This window comes from Triturus cristatus, chromosome 4_2 (assembly GCF_964204655.1).
Source record: "Triturus cristatus chromosome 4_2, aTriCri1.1, whole genome shotgun sequence".
In the NCBI taxonomy this organism is placed as follows: domain Eukaryota; kingdom Metazoa; phylum Chordata; class Amphibia; order Caudata; family Salamandridae; genus Triturus; species Triturus cristatus.
In genome coordinates, this window is record NC_140586.1 from 966,538,173 (window position 1) to 966,562,108 (window position 23,936).

General features: G+C 52.1%; 1 protein-coding gene across 1 annotated transcript in view; it reads right to left on the reverse strand.

The window, feature by feature from the left end:
- The window catches only part of LOC146839162 (uncharacterized), a 49,133-nt gene extending 35,544 nt beyond the window's left edge, over nucleotides 1-13,589 (reverse strand). Inside the window, exon 1 of the mRNA XM_085603161.1 lies at nucleotides 13,371-13,589. The gene's annotated coding sequence lies outside the window, so the exon portion shown is untranslated. The remainder of the gene's footprint in view (nucleotides 1-13,370) is intronic.
- Between the last annotated feature and the right edge of the window lie 10,347 nt (nucleotides 13,590-23,936).

Consider the following 23,936-nt stretch of genomic DNA (forward strand, 5'->3'; position numbering starts at 1 on the left):
TGTAGTCCAAGCCCCAAGCAGTGTTTCCACCGAAGATTACTGGCCTACACTCCACGAGTGTTCCGTGGGCTAGAATTTTGTGATTCCTCTCAAGGCCCTTTCGCGATCCCTGGTCCGGCGACCTGTGGGTCCCTGAGAAGGGAACTTTAACTTTGAGTGGGCTTACCTGGTTGCTCCTGACGTGCCCTGACTCTCCATAGCATGGGGAGTCCCCAGGACCTTGCTGGTCCACACCGAAGCATCTTTTCTCTGACCGCGTGGGTTGCCGTTGCCAAGGCTTGTTTGTCCCCAATCCGGACACTGACCAACAAAGCACTCGACATCCTTCGTGGGACAGCTCGTCTGCGGACTTTGGCCATCGTTGACGTCTCCTGTTCCCTGTTGCTGCAGAGTCAAGCTTCACCTCTTTGCACCTGAGGCACCTGACATCGGTGGGCATTTGTCTACCGAGCCCCTGGTCACAGGCAAAAGACCCAGACTCTGCTCCCTCTGCTTTCAGGTTCTTCTCAGCTGTAATCCAGGCTTGGATCACACCGGACCCTTTCCTCCTTCACGGCAGCAGCACTTTGCAGCATAACGCCATTGAAAACAATGAAGATTCCCAATACCATTTGACACCTATGCACCTGGCTTCTCTGGGTTAGGTAACACGAGTATTCCGGTGCTCGCATGGGTGCTGGCCTTAGAACCTTCTAAGTTTAAAAGACTTTGCTCAAAGTCCTCTCCTAAGTGTCCTTAAGCCTTAAAATTCCAACCGCGTCTTTCCCATAGGATTGTACGGAGTTCGCGGCTGTGTTCTCACACTGCATGCGTCCCCCTTGGGTCCCCTGTGTCACTACCTTGGGTGGTTCCTTGGGGTCCCAACAATTCTACGTGCTCTATGCACTGTGTCTAGTCAATTCAGGGTTGTTAGACCACTTTCTTACAATATGGTTTGGTCTCCCCCTGGAGCCCGCTGTGTATTGTGCTATTTACTGTTGTTCTAGTGCTTTAATATTGTGTACCTTGCTCTCTAATCTCATAAAGAGGATAGTAGGGAGTGTTTAGAAATAAATACATATATTTGATATATACCTTGTGTGGTTCTCCTCTCATTTGGTCATTCAAGAGGTTATATTCTGGTAAACCAAGCTGCTTTACATTCCTTCAAGACTTAGCCTGAAGGCTGCTCTCCATAGTTACCACTAGGATAGATTTCAATAAAGGTTGTCTTTAACCTATAAATATTTCGGCAGCGAGACACTTACGAACTGGACCCGCCTGCACCAGGCTCCACTGATACACGGACACACCCGCCCGTGTGACTCTTTCATTCTTGAATTATCATTTCGACACCCGATTTCTACCCTTCGAATCCTTTTGGAATTTTCACTGACATCTCGATGCTCAACCGTATCGCTTCCATCAGCCCTGAAGAATCACAGGTAACTACCTGTTGACGAAACACGTGTCGGCTGGCGTTTTTGCTTTGACGATTTCAACTTGCATTAAAACAACATTTACAGAACCACCAGTGTTGACCTACTCTTGATTCCCAAACTGTAAATGTCTCTTAAATCTGTGCCCAGGACTTGTTTGTAATTGTTTTGGTATGGGTGTCTAGCCCACACCTTACACAGGGGTTTTGGGACTTCCCCTGACCTGGTTGCACCGTGAAGCTATTGTTCTTTATTTCTCTCGCTATACGTTACTGTTTACCTGCCTGAGTACCAATTTTCCTGTTCTTCAAAACCCTTCGCAGAGAATAAACAATAAGGGGTTGTTTGGACTGGTACAGGGTGCCCACTATAACTAGTGGACAGCATATACCAGGCCACCTTCTCACAACGGGGTTCAGTGCAATGAGTTCCTGGTATCTTTAAAATACCCTCTTTGTTGAGTGCGCGTGCAACAGCGCGGAGGAAACAATTCTGTACGATAAACACTGCAGTCCGACTGCAAGCGTCTGATTTACACAAAGCACCACCTGGCTCAAACAACAACACCATTACACAATACCGTCAGTCAGAGCAAAAGTGGGTTTTGAAATGTTGTCCATCAACAGCGCTGCATTCCACGTGAAAGAAACGGTGCTTTCGAGACATCACTTCCAGGTACCAGAATGCCAGCGAGAGCCAGCCAGAGATGATAAAAGACAGCCTTCCGTGGAGACCTAACAGGCGTGCTTCAGAGAAGCAAACTTTGGGTTTTACACTTCAGTGGGACTCCACTGACAGAAAAACAGGGCTCCCTGGTATGTTTATTTACTGCAACACGTTGTTCGGACGGACAGACTCGCTGGTTCCTCCCAGTCAACCCGTCACTCAGTTCAGAGTCGGTATCTCTGCACTACAGATTGGCGGGGCGTGCAGCAGCTAAGCACTAGGCTTAAATAAAAAATAAATACATAAATAAAAACAAAGTGCGGTGTTCCTGAGGCGGGCGCTGCGCTTTGAATTTAAGCTTAAAAAAAAAGAAAAAATAACCAGATGGCGGTGTCCCTGAGGCGGGCGCTGCGCTTTGAATTTAAGCTAAAAAAATAAACAAATAACCAGAGCGCGGTGTCTCTGAGGTGGGCGCTGTGCTTTGAATTTAAGTTAAAATAAATAGATAAATAACCAGAGCGAGGTGTCCCTGAAGAGGGCGCTGCGCTTTGAATTAAAGTTACAAAAACAAGCATTTGCACTGCAATAGGACTCGTATTTATGCGAGGCCTATTTCATTGCATTGCAAACGCGAGTGCGGCTGGGGCGGGGAGAATCGAGAAGGCACGGACAGCGGGAGTACAGGTCAGGAGGGCGAGAAAGCAAGGACAGCTGGAGTGGGGGGGAGCGAGAAGGGACAGCGGGAGTGCAGTAAAAATAGTGGTCACAATCTCAATCACACATACCATGCAACACTCGAAGTAAAGGGGCCAGTAGCCACGGAGGGATACAACTGACAGCATGGCCCTCATAAGGAGAGACTAACAAGCCTATAAACCAATCGGAAGGCAGCATTTAGGAAGGACACAGACACAAGCCAATGAAAAATATGGGCAGGGGAGTGGGCAGGGCTTCCCTCACCTACTGAACTACCCCAGATTTTCCCTAGGGCAGCACTTGCGAGCTGACTTTAGGCTCGACCTAAAAAAGGCGACCAGGTCCTCAGCACCAGAATTTCTGGATAAATGTTGGTGTGGAGCAGTTGTACTAAAAGAGTCTGGAGTTCCCTCATGCTGTGAGCTGAAGCGAATACAAAGAAGAAACGGTCTTGAAAGTTAGAAGACGCAATGAGCTGCTTTGCATTGGCTCGAAAGGCCTGCACATGAAGAACATCTGGCCCAAGTTAAGGTCTCACTGTGTCATCCCAAATGGCTTGGGAGGGAACATGTGTCAAACATTTAAGAAACTTCTACACATCAAGTGATTTAAACAAGGATGGTTAATCTGGCAAACGCACAAACCATGAAAGAGGCGACAAAGAACCTTTAACTGGTTCCATGCCATGGACGTAAAGGTTACGTCCATGGCTGCAGTGCTGGTGTGTCGTGGATGTAACCATTACGTCCGTGGTACACCAACGCAGAATTCCTCTGCAGTTTCCTTATTTTTTTTTTCCAAGCGTCTGAGGCATTTTTGTTCTTCATATGTAACAACGATCCCGCGCATGGCGCGCAGATGTCATTGCATATGAAACTGAAATGAGCTGATCAGCTCGTTTCAGTTTCAGTGCTTGGTGCTCGTGGCGCTATCTTAGCCCACCGAGCACCAAAACACACGGGAGGGGTGCCATTGGAAAGGGGAGAATCACCCCTTTCCAATGGTAACCCTCCCGTTTGGATCCCTGCTAGGGGATCCCCAAGCAGCAATCCACCCACTAGACACCAGGAAGGGGGGGAGCAGGTCCTTGGTCAAGGGCTTTTGCTCCCCCCATAGTAAATTGGGCAAATCCTGAGCATTCATGCAACATGTCATGGAAAGTGCATACTGGGACAAGAATATATTCAGATGGCAGAAAAGAAAGGAGGCGGAGAGGAGAAAAGACGGGATGAAAAGTGGGAAAAACCCTGCATCTCCAAGGGGTCAGTCTTAAAATACAGATGAAATTTGAACTTAGCTAAGAGACACTTTTTGAGTTGATCTGAACACTTTCATGGAGTGAGTGCATCTGAAATTAAGGAAGCGGCTCGCTTCCTAGAGTTCTGGTCTTGCTGGATAGCTTAAGCTAGCCCCCAATCTGCCATCCCCGAGGGGTGGGTGGCAAAAAGCACACTAGACACCAGGGATTCTTTTAATGATTAGGGGTGGGGGCTGCCCTAAATGAGAACAACAATGCCACCACCCCTCCCAAAAACTAGTAACAGTCTTTCTGCCCCCACTCACCCCCGGGGTGAGGAGGCCCCTGGGATTTTCTTTTTTGAATTTTCTTTTTATAAAAGATGGAGGAGCTGCCTTCAATGTGCATATCAATGCCCCCCACCCCAACACAAAAGAGACAGAATTTTGTGAAGATGACCAAGGGCACTAAGGGCATAATAGCTTTTTTATACGATCTTCTACTCTGCTCAATGCACTCACAACCGGCCGCCATATTGCTTTTTGGAAACGCACCCTGTGTCCCGAAATTTCAGAAGGAGCATGGTGAGTGCTTTGGAAGGACATTCACAGACATAACCATTCCTTAGGTCTCCGGGAAGCAGATTACAAAATCCTATATGATTGTTATTTATATCCGAAAAAACTGAAAAAATGCTTTCCAAATACACCCTACTTGTGCGGGAGGGGATGTGGCCTCCTGGGCGATTTCCGCCACATCTGGTGGAACTGTCCGACGTTCCACCCTTCTGGTCCGGAATCTTGGCATAGATAAAAGATATCTTTGGGTACCCAATCCCTGACACACCGACCTTTGCACTATTGGGGCTTAGATCTGAATCCCTGAAATACCAAACAAACGCAGATAAAGGTATTCTATGGCTATATCTGGGGCAGCAAAGATAGTGGTAGCGGCCGCTTGGAAGAAACCTGAAGCACCAACTCAGACCCAATGGCATGCCCGACTGTGGCAAGCGGTCACAATAGAGAGGATGAGTGATACTTTCAGGGACAACTTTAAAATGTTTGAGTATACATGGGGATCCTTAATTAGTTACCTTTCTACAGGTCTGCCACTAATAGCCTGTCCATCATGGATGCAAGCATTACACCTCTTCCAATATTGAACACCCCCTCACAAAGTACCCAAACAAACCCCGGGGGCTCATTAGCCCTGAATCACATGCTAAGATCTGTTTAAATCCTGGAGATCCTGGTACACAGCCGACTCTCATTTGAGGACCTAGTTTGACTTTTGTTTCTTTCCTAGTTCACTTTTTGTTTAGATCAGGGAGGGAGGGCAGAATGGGAGTGAGGGGCAGGAGCTTGTAAAGACAATGCGTAGATCAGGGAGGGAGGGCGGAGTGAGGGGCAGGAGCTTGTAAAGACAATGCGTAGATAAGAGAGCGAGGGCGGAGTGGGAGGGAGGGGCAGGAGCTTGTAAAGACAATGCGTAGATCAGAGAAGGAGGGCGGAGTGGAAGTGAGGGGCAGGAGCTTGTAAAGAGAATGCTTAGATCAGGGAGGGAGGACGGAGTGGGAGGGAGGGGCAGGAGCTTGTAAAGACAATGCGTAGATAAGAGAGCGAGGGCGGAGTGGGAGGGAGGGGCAGGAGCTTGTAAAGACAATGCGTAGATCAGAGAAGGAGGGCGGAGTGGAAGTGAGGGGCAGGACCTTGTAAAGACGATGCGTATATCAGGAAGGGAGGGCGGAGTGGGAGTGAGGGGCAGGAGTTGTAAAGACAATGCGTAGATCAGGAAGGGAGAGCAGAGTGGGAGTGAGGGGCAGGAGCTTGTAAAGAAAATGCGTAGATCAGGGAGGGAGGGCGGAGTGGGAGGGAGGGGCAGGAGTTGTAAAGATAATGCGTAGATCAGGAAGGGAGGGCAGAGTGGGAGTGAGGGGCAGGAGCTTGTAAAGAAAATGCGTAGATCAGGGAGGGAGGGCGGTGTGGGAGGGAGGGGCAGGAGTTGTAAAGACAATGCGTAGATCAGGGAGGGAGGGTGGAGTGGGAGGGAGGGGCAGGAGCTTGTAAAGACAATGCTTATATCAGAGAGCGAGGGCGGAGTGGGAGGGAGGGGCAGGAGTTGTAAAGACAATGCGTAGATCAGGGAGGGAGGGCGGAGTGGGAGTGAGGGGCAGAAGTTGTAAAGAAAATGCGTAGATCAGGGAGGGAGGGCGGAGTGGGAGGGAGGGGCAGGAGTTGTAAAGACAATGCGTAGATCAGGGAGGGAGGGCGGAGTGGGAGGGCGGGGCAGAAGCTTGTAAAGACAATGCGTAGATCAGAGAGCGAGGGCGGAGTGGGAGGGAGGGGCAGGAGCTTGTAAAGACAATGCGTAGATCAGAGAGGGAGGGTGGAGTGGGAGGGAGGGGCAGGAGCTTGTAAAGACAATGCGTAGATCAGGGAGGGAGGGCGGAGTGGGAGGGAGGGGCAGGTGCTTGTAAAGACAATGCGTAGATCAGAGAGGGAGGGCGGAGTGGGAGGGAGGGGCAGGAGCTTGTAAAGACAATGCGTAGATCAGGGAGGGAGGGCGGAGTGGGAGGGAGAGGCAGGAGCTTGTAAAGACAATGCGTAGATCAGGGAGGGATGGCGGGGTAGGAGCTTGTAAAGACAATGCGTAGATCAGAGAGGGAGGTCGAAGTGGGAGGGAGTGGTAGGAGCTTGTAAAGACAATGCGTAGATCAGGGAGGGAGGGCGGAGTGGGAGGGCGGGGTAGGAGCATGTAAAGACAATGCGTAGATCAGGGAGGGAGGACGGAGTGGGAGGGAGGGGTAGGAGCTTGTAAAGACAATGTGTAGATCAGAGACAGAGGGCGGAGTGGGAGGGAGGGGCAGAAGCTGGTAAAGACAATGCGTAGATCAGAGAGGGAGGGCGGAGTGGGAGGGAGGGGTAGGAGCTTGTAAGGACAATGCGTAGATCAGGGAGGAAGGGCGGAGTGGGAGGGAGGGGCAGGAGCTTGTAAAGACAATGCGTAGATCAGAGAGGGAGGGCGGAGTGGGAGGGAGGGGTAGGAGCTTGTAAAGAGAATGCTTAGATCAGGGAGGGAGGACGGGGAGTGGGAGGGAGGGGCAGGAGCTTGTAAAGACAATGCGTAGATCAGGGAGGGAGGGCGGAGTGGGAGAGAGGGGTAGGAGCATGTAAAGACAATGTGTAGATCAGGGAGGGAGGGCGGAGTGGGAGGGAGGGGCAGGAGCTTGTAAAGACAATGCGTAGATCAGGGAGGGAGGGCGGGGTAGGAGCTTGTAAAGACAATGCGTAGATCAGGGAGGGAGGGCGGAGTGGGGGGGGAGGAGCAGGAGTTGTAAAGACAATGTGTAGATCAGAGAGGGAGGGCGGAGTGGGAGGGAGGGAGGGGCAGGAGTTGTAAAGACAATGCGTAGATCAGGGAGGGAGGGCGGAGTGGGAGGGAGGGGCAGGAGTTGTAAAGACAATGCGTAGATCAGGGAGGGAGGGCGGAGTGGGAGGGAGGGGCAGGAGCTTGTAAAGACAATGCGTAGATCAGAGAGGGAGGGCGGAGTGGGAGGGAGGGGCAGGAGCTTGTAAAGAAATGCGTAGATCAGGGAGGGAGGGCGGAGTGGGAGGGAGGGGTAGGAGCTTGTAAAGACAATGCGTAGATCAGGGAGGGAGGGCGGAGTGGGAGTGAGGGGCAGGAGCTTGTTAAGACAATGCGTAGATCAGAGAGGGAGGGCGGAGTGGGAGTGAGGGGCAGGAGCTTGTAAAGACAATGCGTAGATCAGGGAGGGATGGCGGGGTAGGAGCTTGTAAAGACAATGCGTAGATCAGAGAGGGAGGTCGAAGTGGGAGGGAGTGGTAGGAGCTTGTAAAGACAATGTGTAGATCAGAGACAGAGGGCGGAGTGGGAGGGAGGGGCAGAAGCTGGTAAAGACAATGCGTAGATCAGAGAGGGAGGGCGGAGTGGGAGGGCGGGGTAGGAGCATGTAAAGACAATGCGTAGATCAGGGAGGGAGGGCGGAGTGGGAGGGAGGGGTAGGAGCTTGTAAAGACAATGTGTAGATCAGAGACAGAGGGCGGAGTGGGAGGGAGGGGCAGAAGCTGGTAAAGACAATGCGTAGATCAGAGAGGGAGGGCGGAGTGGGAGGGAGGGGTAGGAGCTTGTAAGGACAATGCGTAGATCAGGGAGGAAGGGCGGAGTGGGAGGGAGGGGCAGGAGCTTGTAAAGACAATGCGTAGATCAGAGAGGGAGGACGGAGTGGGAGGGAGGGGTAGGAGCTTGTAAAGAGAATGCTTAGATCAGGGAGGGAGGACGGAGTGGGAGGGAGGGGCAGGAGCTTGTAAAGACAATGCGTAGATCAGGGAGGGAGGGCGGAGTGGGAGAGAGGGGTAGGAGCATGTAAAGACAATGTGTAGATCAGGGAGGGAGGGCGGAGTGGGAGGGAGGGGCAGGAGCTTGTAAAGACAATGCGTAGATCAGGGAGGGAGGGCGGGGTAGGAGCTTGTAAAGACAATGCGTAGATCAGGGAGGGAGGGCGGAGTGGGAGGGAGGGGCAGGAGTTGTAAAGACAATGTGTAGATCAGAGAGGGAGGGCGGAGTGGGAGGGAGGGAGGGGCAGGAGTTGTAAAGACAATGCGTAGATCAGGGAGGGAGGGCGGAGTGGGAGGGAGGGGCAGGAGTTGTAAAGACAATGCGTAGATCAGGGAGGGAGGGCGGAGTGGGAGGGAGGGGCAGGAGCTTGTAAAGACAATGCGTAGATCAGAGAGGGAGGGCAGAGGGGGAGGGAGGGAGGGGCAGGAGCATAAAAAAAAGACAATGCGTAGATCAGAGAGGGAGGGCGGAGTGGGAAGGAGGGGCAGGAGCTTGTAAAGACAATGCGTAGATCAGAGAGGGAGGGCAGAGTGGGAGGGAGGGGCAGGAACATGTAAAGACAATGCGTAGATCAGGGAGGGAGGGCGGAGTGGGAGGGAGGGGCAGGAGCTTGTAAAGACAATGCGTTGGTCAGGGAGGGAGGGCAGAGTGGGAGGGAGGGGCAGGAGTTGTAAAGACAATGCGTAGATCAGGGATGGAGGGGCAGGACCTTGTAAAGACAATGCGTAGATCAGAGAGGGAGGGCGGAGTGGGAGGGAGGGGTAGCAGTTGTAAAGACAGTGCGTAGATCAGAGAGGGAGGGCGGAGGGGAAGGGAGGGGTAGGAGCTTGTAAAGACAATGCGTAGATCAGGGAGGGAGGGCGGAGTGGGAGGGAGGAGCACGAGTTGTAAAGACAATGCGTAGATCAGGGAGGGAGGGTGGAGTGGGAGGGAGGGGCAGGAGCTTGTAAAGACAATGCGTAGATCAGGGAGGGAGGGCGGAGTGGGAGGGAGGGGCAGGAGCTTGTAAAGACAATGCGTAGATCAGGGAGGGAAGGCGGAGTGGGAGGGAGGGGTAGGAGCTTGTAAAGACAATGCGTAGATCAGAGAGGGAGGGCGGAGTAGGAGGAAGGGGCAGGAGTTGTAAAGACAATGCGTAGATCAGAGAGGGAGGGCGGAGTGGGAGGGGCAGGAGTTGTAAAGATAATGCGTAGATCAGGGAGGGACACCGGAGTGGGAGGGCGGGGTAGGTCCTTGTAAAGACAATGCGTAGGTCAGGGAGGGAGGGCGGAGTGGAAGGGAGGGGCAGGAGCTTGTAAAGACAATGCGTAGATCAGGGAGCGAGGGCGGAGTGGGAGGGAGGGGTAGGAGCATGTAAAGACAATGCATAGATCAGGGAGGGAGGGCGGAGTGGGAGGGAGGGGCAGGAGCTTGTAAAGACAATGCGATGGAACATGGCAAAAGGGGCAGGACTGTTTTTGAAAACTGTCTCTTGAAATAGCGATGTAAGATGATACGATGGTCTTCATGCTTTGAATGTTTTTCAAGCATTGATGACAAAAATCAATAATAAAAAGAAGTTTGATAAAGTGCACATGCAAAATGACCGAATATATTTAACGCCAGAAGTAATATACCAGTACGGAGACCCAGATGGAACCCCAAAGTAGCCTGAAGGTTTATCTGTCCTTCTGCCCTCCTTAATCCTCCAACCAGGTAGTAATGGGGCCCATATCCTGGACCCCCATTGTTGTTTCCTATGCCCTTTGCATTTGTACAGAGAGGTTTCCATGTGGTATATTGCTAACAACCTTGATTGCCAAATTGCAAAGGTTGGGGGGTCGGGGCTTAGCTAATGTGTCGCGATGCATAGACGGGCTACAGCCATAGCCAGAAATAGTAGAAATGCCTCTTGCTTTACAACACCATTATCTTCAGTACTGTAAATCACCCCAGGATCATCCTCACAGAATTAATTTGGACCTTGCCACCACCAATTTGCCCCATAAATCTTACAATCTCCTGCAGGAATCCATCCAATTTGGGGCATGAGAAAAACATGTGGACAGTATCAGGAAGTTCCAACCCACACTTATTGCATTTGCCCCCAAACCTTACCCCCCACTTTGCTACCTTCGCCAGAATATGATACAGATTAAAAACAGTCTTAAAATTATGGCTTTTTAAACTGGCCGTTAAAAACACTTTATTACCTAAACCCAATGACTCCTGAATATCTACTCCCTCGATGCCCAGTCCATCCTCCCACCTAGAGTTTTGCAATTCTAGGTCATCTAGTAGCATTTGCATTTATAGGTCGTAGATTACACCGATCGTGTCCCTTCGCCTCATTGCTTCGACTACAAGGATCTTTTTCATTGCCTTTGCATCCTTCATGTTCTTAAATAGAAAATCTCAAAGCTGCAGAAACCTAAAGAATCAACTTGGCAAAAGAGCAAAGATCTCCATCTTTGTACATATCTCCAGAACTCTAAGGCCCCTTTGAGCCCATCTAAATGTGATTGCATCTTGAAACACTGATGGGAGAATCGAGGGGGCCCTCAACGGTGCATGTAGACTGACCCTAGGGATACCCAATTTCTGCTTGACTTGAGCCCAGACCTGGTAAACCGCCTTTAGGACCTTAAACCTTGTTTTATTAGAATAACTAGCCTCCACGTTTCTAACACGGCACCCTTCGACTTCACTCCCCAAAATCACCTCATATATTGTCGGAGTTTCTGCCACGTCGATCCCGCGTGAACTCGCTGAAACCAGAATACCCATATGCTGCAACATGCATGCCCAGCAATAAAACAAGAAGTTGGGAACCGGCCAACCCCCACATTGCTTTGGCAGAATCATATATTTGGCCGCCCTTCTCGGTCTCCGGTAGCCCCATAATATTCTAGTACAGGCACTCTGCAGCCTAGAGAACCGTATTGTATTGATTTCAAGCGGACAATATAAAGCACCTTCAAGATGGTCCTTTTCAACACATTACCCTCTCCGTATAATGACAAATGCAGATGATCTATTCTGTCTGGATCTCCTTTGATATCATCTAATATTGGTGCCAGATTCATTTCCACCAGTTTATCCAGGGCTACTGTAATGTAACACCAAAACATACCACACTCGATGCTACCCTTGAATCGCAGGATCCTATTCCCTCCATACATAGAATCTGGGTTTTACTCTTGTTCAATTTATATCCGGGGCTCAGCCCAAAGTGCCTGGCCAAAGCTTCAATTTTGGGTATCGAGGAAGATGGATCAGCAATTACCACTGTGCTATCTTCCACACACGCAAGAACCTTACACTCCACCGGATTAAAAATAATAGGTTTAAATGCGCTCTTCTCCAATTTCCCTATAAAAGGGTTGATATGTAGTGCAAATAACAACAGCGAACAGGGGCATCCCTGCCTCAGACAACTTGAAATTCTTATACCTTCCGATTCCTGCCCCATTGCTCGCACAACAGCCCTTGGTGTTTTATATAAGGAGTTGATGGCTTGAACAAAGCTGTTACCAACACCTTTTCCCTCTAGCACTGCCCATACAACTCCCATGACGCGCAGTCAAACGCGTTCTGAGTGTGCAATAAGACTAAGTCAAGTGGTGAACCTGAGGCTGTCGTCATGTCTAATAGAGTGAGGACCCTCCGAACATGTGCTGCGCCCCGGGATAAGTCTCCGCTGCCGGTGTGACAAAAAGTATAATAAAGTAGTAATAACAAGTGCAGTGTGCACAGATTTCTCAAAGTGCAATAAGATCCAATGCAGAACACACGGATTTCGTAGAGAGCAGAAACCTCTGCAGATTCCTAATAGTGCAGTGCAGTGCACTGATCCCTCAGTGTGCAGTCAGATGCAGTGCAGTGCACAGACTCCTCATAGTGTAGTAAAATGTAGTGACGTGCACAGATCCCTCACAGTGCAGTAAAGAGTAGTGCAGTGCACAGATTCCTCACAGTGCAGTAAAGAGTAGTGCAGGTGCACAGATTTCTCATGGTGCAGTGCAGTGTGCACAGATCCCTCACAGTGCAGTAAGATGCAGTGCACAGATTCCTCACAGTGCAGTAAGATGCAGTGCAGTGTACAGATTCATCACAGTGCAGTAAGATGCAGTGCAGTGCACAGATCCCCTCTTTAACTCTAATGAGGCCCACAAACCCCCCCCAAGGCCGGAAGGAAAGCCCCCCCCCCCCCCAGATAGAAGAGCCCAGCTCAGCCCCCAGAGGCCCCCTGATAGAAGAGCCCAGCTCAGCCCCCAGATCCCACCGGATAGAAGAGCCCAGCTCAGCCCCCAGAGGCCCCCGGATAGAAGAGCCCAGCTCAGCCCGGCTCCTGCAGAGATTCCCTCCAGGATTATTCAGTCTATTTCTACAAACACAGCAGAAGGTGCTGACAATCTCCTACCTGAGCAGAAACCTGCATAGATTCCTCACAGTGCAGTAAGATGCAGTGCAGTGTGCACAGATTCCTCACAGTGCAGTAAGATGCAGTGCAGTGCACAGATTCCTCACAGTGCAGAACATGCAGTGCATTGCACAGATCCCCTCTGTAACACAAATGATGCCCACAAACACCCCAGGGTGGAAGGAAAGCCCCCCAGAGGCCCCCGGATAGAAGAGCCCACCTCAGCCCCCCAGAGGCCCCCGGATAGAAGAGCCCAGCTCAGCCCCCCCAGGGCCCCGGATAGAAGAGCCCAGCTCAGCCCCCAGAGGCCCCCGGATAGAAGAGCCCAGCTCAGCCCCCAGAGGCCCCCGGATAGAAGAGCCCAGCTCAGCCCCCAGAGGCCCCGGATAGAAGAGCCCAGCTCAGCCCCCAGATCCCACCGGATAGAAGAGCCCAGCTCAGCCCCCAGAGGCCCCGGATAGAAGAGCCCAGCTCAGCCCCCAGATCCCACCAGATAGAAGAGCCCAGCTCAGCCCGGCTCCTGCAGAGATTCCCTCCAGGATTATTCAGTCTATTTCTACAAACACAGCAGAATGTGCTGACAATCTCCTACCTGAGCAGAGACCTGTGCAGACATGTCCAGGCTCTCGCCTCCTCCTGGAGGGCTGGGGCAGGGGCAGATCTGGGGTCTGGGGGAAGGCTGGGGCAGGGGCAGATCTGGGGTCTGAGGGGGGCAGGGGGAGATCTGGGGTCTGTGAGGGTCTGAGGATGAAGATAACTGCACACACAAACAGGGGGTCCTCCCTCCTCTGCAGAGGCCGGAAGTGATGTCACCGCCGCTGCTGCTGCTGTCTCTGCCGCCGCTGACCCGGAAGAGGAAACCCTTCTCTTTTTCATCCCATGTGCAGCTCCGTGGATTCATCAGCAGGCGAGGAGCGCCCTCTGGTGGCCGCTGACGGGACCGCCGCCTCCAGGCTCCAGCAGTAAATACATTTAACAGAAACAAGCATTGGTCCCTATAAAGAGCTGGATTTTAGATGTCACAGACATGGATGTTTTTAAGACACACACAGTCCATGACAGGGCCTCACATGGATGCTCTGTGAGGCTTCAACAGGAGCAGAACAAGTCAATATCCTGTTTGTTTCCCTAATCTAATCCCATCATTTGTATAGCGCACTACTCACCCGGTAGGGTCTCAAGGCGCTGGGGGGAGGGGTCCGCTACTGCTCGAATGAGCTGTATGCAGAGCTAAGAGATGGGCAGGGTGGGCCCTGAGAGCTGTAGGCAGAGCTAAGAGATTGGCAGGGTGGGCCCTGAGAGCTGTATACAGAGCTAAGAGATGGGCAGGGTGGGCCCGGAGAGCTGTATACAGAACTGAGAGAGGGGCAGGGTGGGCCCGGAGAGCTGTATACAGAACTGAGAGAGGGGCAGGGTGGGCCTGGAGAGCTGTATACAGAGCTAAGAGATGGGCAGGGTGGGCCCAGAGAGCTGTATCCCTGAGGAGACACACACTAACCGCCCACCTATCAGTCCACACTGCAGAGCTGCCAAGGTTTCAGGGTGCCATGTGTGAGATGTGTGTGTATGTCTCTGTGTCTGTCTGTGTGTGTGTGTATGTCTCTGTGTGTATGTCTCTGTGTCTGTGTGTGTGTGTGTGTGTGTGTGTGTGTGTCTGTCTGTCTGCGTGTCTGTGTGTGTGTGTGAGATGTTCATGGTGTCGGTGCTTATATGAGTGTGACCTCAGAGTGTCACCTTAGCGCATGCACAACCAAGCAATGACGTGCACACAAAGACACATACATATCAAACATGACTCCCTTTGAGAAACGAGAGGCTGCTGAAAAATCATTGAAATGGAAGGTCGGTGATCTGCAGACACTTTCTAAGACTAGTGCTGCACATTCACAGCGCTTCAACTGCAGGCTGGGACCTCACAGCACTGTGAATACAGCAGGACAGGTGTCAGCATCCCCTTAGCAACCGCACACACACACACACACACAAACGCACACACAGACAGACACACACAGACAGACAGACACACACAGACACACACACACACACACACACACAGACACATAGACACACGCAGACACACACACACAGACCCACAGACACATACACACACACAGACCCACACACTCACAGACAGACAAACGCAGACACACACACACAGACAGACAGACAGACAGACAGCCACACACACACACACAGACCCACACACACACAGACACACACATAGACAGATAGACACACACACACACACACAGACACACATGCACACACACACACAGACCCACACACACACAGACAGACACACGCAGACACACAGAGACAGAAGACAGACAGACACACACACACACAGACCCACACACACAGACACACGCAGACACACACACACAGACAGAAGACAGACACACACACACACACAGACCCACACACACACACACAGACACACGCAGACACACAGACACACACACACACACACACAGACCCACAGACACACACACCCCTGCAGTGATTGCATTAACCAGTTGAGTCAATTAAGTTGTCATAAGGGAGACGTAAATGAAAAAATAGCACATTTTTCTATCAATTTAACTTGCATGATTGTATGACCATCTTTCAATTAAAGTACATCACGGTTAGTTGTATGTATGGTTACCTGAAGATGAAAGACCAAAATAATTGGAGAAGATTTCATTGTTTGAGCCATGTGGTGACTTTGACCCCCCTCAAAGACACATGATTATTGCCCCATGGATGCACAGCACTAATCACTGCAGTGCCAGATTGAGCCAGAGAGCGTCTACAGCCAGGATGTTAGGCAGGATGGGCCCGGAGAGCTGTATGCAGAGCTGAGAGAGGGGCAGGATGGGCCCTGAGAGCTGTATACAGAGCTGAGAGAGGGGCAGGATTGGCCCGGAGAGCTGTATGCAGAGCTGAGAGAGGGGCAGGATGGGCCCGGAGAGCTGTATGCAGAGCTCAGAGAGGGGCAGGGTGGGCCCTGAGAGCTGTATACAGAGCTCAGAGAGGGGCAGGATGGGCCCGGAGAGCTGCAGGTGCTGGAGCAGGGTTTTCTATTGAAAATTTATTGAGATTTAAACTCCAGTTTATGTTATATGTCATGATTAAAATTACTAATTTATAATCATTAATATTAAATTTGTTGAAAGTCTTGATTAACCAACATTACTAATGAAGAGAAAATTACACGCGGGAATGCATTTATGTTGCTTTATTAATACGTGAACTAAATTGGTGAGCAAATTAATTAAATGAGTGTCGTAAAAGTGCTATTTGTTTCGTGTTTGCGCTTTAAAATAACGTGCTCTAATGCTTCTTTATGTTGCAGATGGCTAGATAATTACATACACATAAGGGTATTAGTGGGGATTAACACTGTATAATCATTACGATGTGGTAACGTTGTTTTGTGTTTCTTTTAATTAAGATGGTCCGTTTTGGCCTAAACCAAGATGGCCGCTATTTACAGCCTGCACTCGAGTGACTGAGATTTGACAAGAGGCCTTGCTGAACATGGTTGGAAGTCACCTGACCACAGCCTCTGTCTGAATTAAAAGTTTCCGTGAGGACGGCAGCTCCGGGTTGCTTTCATTTGTCCTTGGAAAAGAATAAAGCCACAATGAACTGAGATAACTTGCGGTGGCTTCACTATGGTACCAAGGAAGAGCATTCATAAATGTATCGTTCCCTCAGCTCGAGTTTCCTTCTTCCGTGTTTTTATTTTTGTGATTTTTCTGAGCGGAGGTTTTCTAAATGTTGCCAAGCGACATCCTTTCCTGCTCGCTCTGCTCAGCGGCTCAACGGACGTTTAGTATTTGTTTGTTACTTTTATTTGGCAAGTTTTATTATAAATAATGTTAGACTAGGGAGGGTCTAAGGCCACTTCTTCCTGAACCTATGTTCGTGAGGATCGATGCTGATCGTGTGCACGGCGACTCGGGAGACTTTATTGAGAGACCTGTCCTGACCCATTTAGCTAGAATAGGTAACTATGAGAATAATGATTTTGCTATTGATTGACTTTCATTTGAACTAATTTAGATAAACAACCATTTGTTTGAATTTCAGTGTCGGGTGGTTATTCTTTGTCATTTATTGAGTTTCAAATGTATTTCCTATGTTTAAAATCATGACTCAGGACAATTTCTTTATGGTCGCATTGACCTCGCTTTAGGTGCAGATTGGTTTGGTTTCTCTCCTATATTCAGTGTGGATAGAGTAATAGAATAAATGTCAGTGCGATGGGCCCTAGCGTATGATGAGTGTATGTGCGTGCGACTGTGGATATACTCTGTCCGTGGAAGTAGGGAGATTTTATATGCGCCGATCTGCAGCACATGCAGAGCTGAGAGAGGGGCAGGGTGGGCCCAGAGAGCTGTATGCAGAGCTCAGAGAGGGGCAGGGTGGGCCCAGAGAGCTGTATGCAGAGCTGAGAGAGGGGCAGGATGGGCCCAGTGAGCTGCATGCAGAGCTGAGAGATGGGCGGGATGGGCCCTGAGAGCTGTATGCAGAGCTGAGAGAGGGGCAGGGTGGGTCCAGAGAGCTGTATGCAGAGCTGAGAGAGGGGCAGGATGAGCACTGAGAGCTGTATACAGAGCTGAGAGACGGGCAGGATGGGCCCGGAGAGCTGTATGCAGAGCTGAGAGAGGGGCAGTATGGGCCCGGAGAGCTGCATGCAGAGCTGAGAGAGGGGCAGGATGGGCCCAGAGAGCTGTATGCAGAGCTCAGAGAGGGGCAGGGTGGGCCCTGAGAGCTGTATACAGAGCTGAGAGAGGGGCAGGATGGGCCCGGAGAGCTGCATGCAGAGCTGAGAGAGGGGCAGGGTGGGCCCAGAGAGCTGTATGCAGAGCTCAGAGAGGGGCAGGGTGGGCCCAGAGAGCTGTATGCAGAGCTGAGAGAGGGGCAGGATGGGCCCAGTGAGCTGCATGCAGAGCTGAGAGTGGGGCAGGATGGGCCCGGAGAGCTGTATGCAGAGCTGAGAGATGGGCAGGGTGGGCCCGGAGAGCTGTATGCAGAGCTGAGAGAGGGGCAGGGTGGGCCCAGAGAGCTGTATGCAGAGCTGAGAGAGGGGCAGGGTGGGCCCGGAGAGCTGTATGCAGAGCTGAGAGAGGGGCAGGGTGGGCCCAGAGAGCTGTATGCAGAGCTGAGAGAGGGGCAGGGTGGGCCCAGAGAGCTGTATGCAGAGCTGAGAGAGGGGCAGGATGGGCCCAGTGAGCTGCATGCAGAGCTGAGAGAGGGGCAGCATGGGCCCAGAGAGCTGCATGCAGAGCTGAGAGAGGGGCAGGGTGGGCCCGGAGAGCTGTATCCAGAGCTGAGAGAGGGGCAGGGTGGACCGGGAGAGCTGTATACAGAGCTGAGAGAGGGGCAGGATGGGCCCAGTGAGCTGCATGCAGAGCTGAGAGAGGGGCAGGATGGGCCGGGAGAGCTGCATGCAGAGCAGAGAGATGGGCAAGGTGGGCCCGGAGAGCTGTATGCAGAGCTGAGAGAGGGGCAGGATGGGCCCGGAGAGCTGTATGCAGAGCAGAGAGATGGGCAGGGTGGGCCTGGAGAGCTGTATCCAGAGCTGAGAGATGGGCAGGATGGGCCCGGAGAGTTGTATACAGAGCTAAGAGATGGGAAGGGTGGGCCCTGAGAGCTGTATACAGAGCTAAGAGATGGGCAGGTGGGCCCGGAGAGCTGTATGCAGAGCTGAGAGATGGGCAGGGTGGGCCCTGAGAGCTGTATACAGAGGTAAGAGATGGGCAGGGTGGGCCCGGAGAGCTGTATGCAGAGCTGAGACAGGGGCTGGGGGGGGCCAGAGAGCTGTATGCAGAGCTGAGAGAGGGGCAGGGTGGGCCCAGATAGCTGTATACAGAGCTGAGAGAGGGGTAGGGAGGGCCCGCAGAGCTGTCTGCAGAGTTGAGAGATGGGCAGGATGGGCCCGGACAGCTGGATGCAGAGCTGAGAGAGGGGCAGGGTGGGCCCGGAGAGCTGTATCCAGGGCTGAGAGAGGGGCAGGGTGGACCCGGAGAGCTGTATACAGAGGTGAGAGAGGGGCAGGATGGGCCCAGTGAACTGCAGGCAGAGCTGAAAGAGGGGCAGGATGGGCCCGGAGAGCTGCATGCAGAGCTGAGAGAGAAGGGTAGGGAGGGCCCGCAGAGCTGTATGCAGAGCAGGGAGATGGGCATGGTGGGCCCGGAGAGCTGTATGCAGAGCTGAGAGAGGGGCAAGGTGGGCCCAGAGAGCTGTATGCAGAGCAGAGAGATGGGCAGGGTGGGCCTGGAGAGCTGTATCCAGAGCTGAGAGATGGGCAGGATTGGCCCAGAGAGTTGTATGCAGAGCTAAGAGATGGGCAGGGTGGGCCCTGAGAGCTGTATACAGAGCTAACAGATGGGCAGGGTGGGCCCGGAGAGCTGTATGCAGAGCTGAGAGATGGGCAGGGTGGGCCCTGAGAGCTGTATACAGAGCTAAGAGATGGGCAGGGTGGGCCCGGAGAGCTGTATGCAGAGCTGAGAGAGGGGCTGGGTGGGCCCAGAGAGCTGTATGCAAAGCTGAGAGAGGGCCAGGGTGGGCCTGGAGAGCTGTATGCAGAGCAGAGAGAAGGGCAGGGTGGGCCCGGAGAGCTGTATGCAGAGCTGAGTGAGGGGCAGGGTGGGCCCGGAGAGCTGTATGCAGAGCTGAGAGAGGGGCAAGGTGGGCCCGGAGAGCTGTATGCAGAGCTGAGAGAGGGGCAGGGTGGGCCCAGAGAGCTGTATGAAGAGCTGAGAGATGGGCAGGGTGGGCCCGAGAGCTGTATGCAGAACTGAGAGAGGGGCAGGGTGGGCCTGGAGATCTGTATGCAGAGCAGAGAGAGGGGCAGGGTGGGCCCAGAGAGCTGTGCAGAGCTGAGAGAGGGGCAGGGTGGGCCCGGAGATCTGTATGCAGAACTGAGAGAGGGGCAGGGTGGGCCCGGAGATCTGTATGCAGGGCTGAGAGAGGGGCAGGGTGGGCCCGGAGAGCTGTATGCAGGGCTGAGAGAGGGGCAGGGTGGGCCCGGAGAGCTGTATGCAGAGCTGAGAGAGGGGCAGGATGGGCCCAGTGAACTGCATGCAGAGTTGATAGAGGGGCAGGATGGGCCCGGAGAGCTGCATGCAGAGCTGAGAGAGGGGTAGGGAGGGCCCGCAGAGCTGTATGCAGAGCAGAGAGATGGGCATGGTGGACCCGGAGAGCTGTATGCAGAGCTGAGAGAGGGGCAGGGTGGGCCCGGAGAGCTGTATGCAGAGCAGAGAGATGGGCAGGGTGGGCCTGGAGAGCTGTATCCAGAGCTGAGAGATGGGCAGGATGGGCCCGGAGAGTTGTATGCAGAGCTAAGAGATGGGCAGGGTGGGCCCTGAGAGCTGTATACAGAGCTAAGAGATGGGCAAGGTGGGCCCGGAGAGCTGTATGCAGAGCTGAGAGAGGGGCTGGGTGGGCCCAGAGAGCTGTATGCGGAGCTGAGAGAGGGCCAGGGTGGGCCTGGAGAGCTGTAAGCAGAGCAGAGAGAAGGGCAGGTTGAGCCCGGAGAGCTGTATGCAGAGCTGAGAGAGGGGCAGGGTGGGCCCGGAGAGCTGTATGCAGAGTTGAGCGAGGGGCAGGGTGGGCACAGAGAGCTGTATGCAGAGCTGAGAGAGGGGCAGGGTGGGCCCAGAGAACTGTATGAAGAGCTGAGAGATGGGCAGGGTGGGCCCGAGAGCTGTCTGCAGAACTGAGAGAGGGGCAGGGTGGGCCTGGAGATCTGTATGCAGAGCTGAGAGAGGGGCAGGGTGGGCCCGGAGAGCTGTATACAGAGCTAAGAGATGGGCAGGGTGGGCCCAGAGAGCTGTATCCCTGAGGAGAAACACACTAACCGCCCACCTATCAGTCCACACTGCAGAGCTGCCAAGGTTTCAGGGTGCCATGTGTGAGATGTGTGTGTATGTCTCTGTGTCTGTCTGTGTGTGTGTGTATGTCTCTGTGTGTATGTCTCTGTGTCTGTGTGTGTGTGTGTGTGTGTGTGTGTGTGTCTGTCTGTCTGCGTGTCTGTGTGTGTGTGTGAGATGTTCATGGTGTCGGTGCTTATATGAGTGTGACCTCAGAGTGTCACCTTAGCGCATGCACAACCAAGCAATGACGTGCACACAAAGACACATACATATCAAACATGACTCCCTTTGAGAAACGAGAGGCTGCTGAAAAATCATTGAAATGGAAGGTCGGTGATCTGCAGACACTTTCTAAGACTAGTGCTGCACATTCACAGCGCTTCAACTGCAGGCTGGGACCTCACAGCACTGTGAATACAGCAGGACAGGTGTCAGCATCCCCTTAGCAACCGCACACACACACACACACAAACGCACACACAGACAGACACACACAGACAGACAGACACACACAGACACACACACACACACACACACACAGACACATAGACACACGCAGACACACACACACAGACCCACAGACACATACACACACACAGACCCACACACTCACAGACAGACAAACGCAGACACACACACACAGACAGACAGACAGACAGACAGCCACACACACACACACACAGACCCACACACACACAGACACACACATAGACAGATAGACACACACACACACAGACACACATGCACACACACACACAGACCCACACACACACAGACAGACACACGCAGACACACAGAGACAGAAGACAGACAGACACACACACACACAGACCCACACACACAGACACACGCAGACACACACACACAGACAGAAGACAGACACACACACACACACAGACCCACACACACACACACAGACACACACAGACACACAGACACACACACACACACACACACACACACAGACCCACAGACACACACACCCCTGCAGTGATTGCATTAAGCAGTTGAGTCAATTAAGTTGTCATAAGGGAGACGTAAATGAAAAAATAGCAAATTTTTCCATCAATTTAACTTGCATGATTGTATGACCATCTTTCAATTAAAGTACATCACGGTTAGTTGTATGTATGGTTACCTGAAGATGAAAGACCAAAATAATTGGAGAAGATTTCATTGTTTGAGCCATGTGGTGACTTTGACCCCCCTCAAAGACACATGATTATTGCCCCATGGATGCACAGCACTAATCACTGCAGTGCCAGATTGAGCCAGAGAGCGTCTACAGCCAGGATGTTAGGCAGGATGGGCCCGGAGAGCTGTATGCAGAGCTGAGAGAGGGGCAGGATGGGCCCTGAGAGCTGTATACAGAGCTGAGAGAGGGGCAGGATTGGCCCGGAGAGCTGTATGCAGAGCTGAGAGAGGGGCAGGATGGGCCCGGAGAGCTGTATGCAGAGCTCAGAGAGGGGCAGGGTGGGCCCTGAGAGCTGTATACAGAGCTCAGAGAGGGGCAGGATGGGCCTGGAGAGCTGCAGGTGCTGGAGCAGGGTTTTCTATTGAAAATTTATTGAGATTTAAACTCCAGTTTATGTTATATGTCATGATTAAAATTACTAATTTATAATCATTAATATTAAATTTGTTGAAAGTCTTGATTAACCAACATTACTAATGAAGAGAAAATTACACGCGGGAATGCATTTATGTTGCTTTATTAATACGTGAACTAAATTGGTGAGCAAATTAATTAAATGAGTGTCGTAAAAGTGCTATTTGTTTCGTGTTTGCGCTTTAAAATAACGTGCTCTAATGCTTCTTTATGTTGCAGATGGCTAGATAATTACATACACATAAGGGTATTAGTGGGGATTAACACTGTATAATCATTACGATGTGGTAACGTTGTTTTGTGTTTCTTTTAATTAAGATGGTCCGTTTTGGCCTAAACCAAGATGGCCGCTATTTACAGCCTGCACTCGAGTGACTGAGATTTGACAAGAGGCCTTGCTGAACATTGTGGAAGAGTAGGTCGCACACCGCTCGTCACACCAGCAAGTTGCCCCAAAGGACTGTGGGAAATGTAGTGGCGACGGCGGGTACGCCTATGCCACGAAATGTAAAAAGAACAGTATGTGTTGCGTTAGCCATCCCTGGACACGTGTTTCGAGGTAGTTGCCTCTCGTCAGCAGGGAGCAGGTCAGTGTAAGGGGTGCCGTGTGGACTGCCAAAATGTAATTAAAAGCAGGTCAAGTACCTCTCCTGGCGCGCAGGTGCAGACCAAGGCTCGTCAGCCCGTTAGCTCCAAGAAGCCGTTTAAATTGTGGAAGAGTAGGTCGCACACCGCTCGTCACACCAGCAAGTTGCCCCAAAGGACTGTGGGAAATGTAGTGGCGACGGCGGGTACGCCTATGCCACGAAATGTAAAAAGAACAGTATGTGTTGCGTTAGCCATCCCTGGACACGTGTTTCGAGGTAGTTGCCTCTCGTCAGCAGGGAGCAGGTCAGTGTAAGGGGTGCCGTGTGGACTGCCAAAATGTAATTAAAAGCAGGTCAAGTACCTCTCCTGGCGCGCAGGTGCAGACCAAGGCTCGTCAGCCCGTTAGCTCCAAGAAGCCGTTTAAATTGTGGAAGAGTAGGTCGCACACCGCTCGTCACACCAGCAAGTTGCCCCAAAGGACTGTGGGAAATGTAGTGGCGACGGCGGGTACGCCTATGCCACGAAATGTAAAAAGAACAGTATGTGTTGCGTTAGCCATCCCTGGACACGTGTTTCGAGGTAGTTGCCTCTCGTCAGCAGGGAGCAGGTCAGTGTAAGGGGTGCCGTGTGGACTGCCAAAATGTAATTAAAAGCAGGTCAAGTACCTCTCCTGGCGCGCAGGTGCAGACCAAGGCTCGTCAGCCCGTTAGCTCCAAGAAGCCGTTTAAATTGTGGAAGAGTAGGTCGCACACCGCTCGTCACACCAGCAAGTTGCCCCAAAGGACTGTGGGAAATGTAGTGGCGACGGCGGGTACGCCTATGCCACGAAATGTAAAAAGAACAGTATGTGTTGCGTTAGCCATCCCTGGACACGTGTTTCGAGGTAGTTGCCTCTCGTCAGCAGGGAGCAGGTCAGTGTAAGGGGTGCCGTGTGGACTGCCAAAATGTAATTAAAAGCAGGTCAAGTACCTCTCCTGGCGCGCAGGTGCAGACCAAGGCTCGTCAGCCCGTTAGCTCCAAGAAGCCGTTTAAATTGTGGAAGAGTAGGTCGCACACCGCTCGTCACACCAGCAAGTTGCCCCAAAGGACTGTG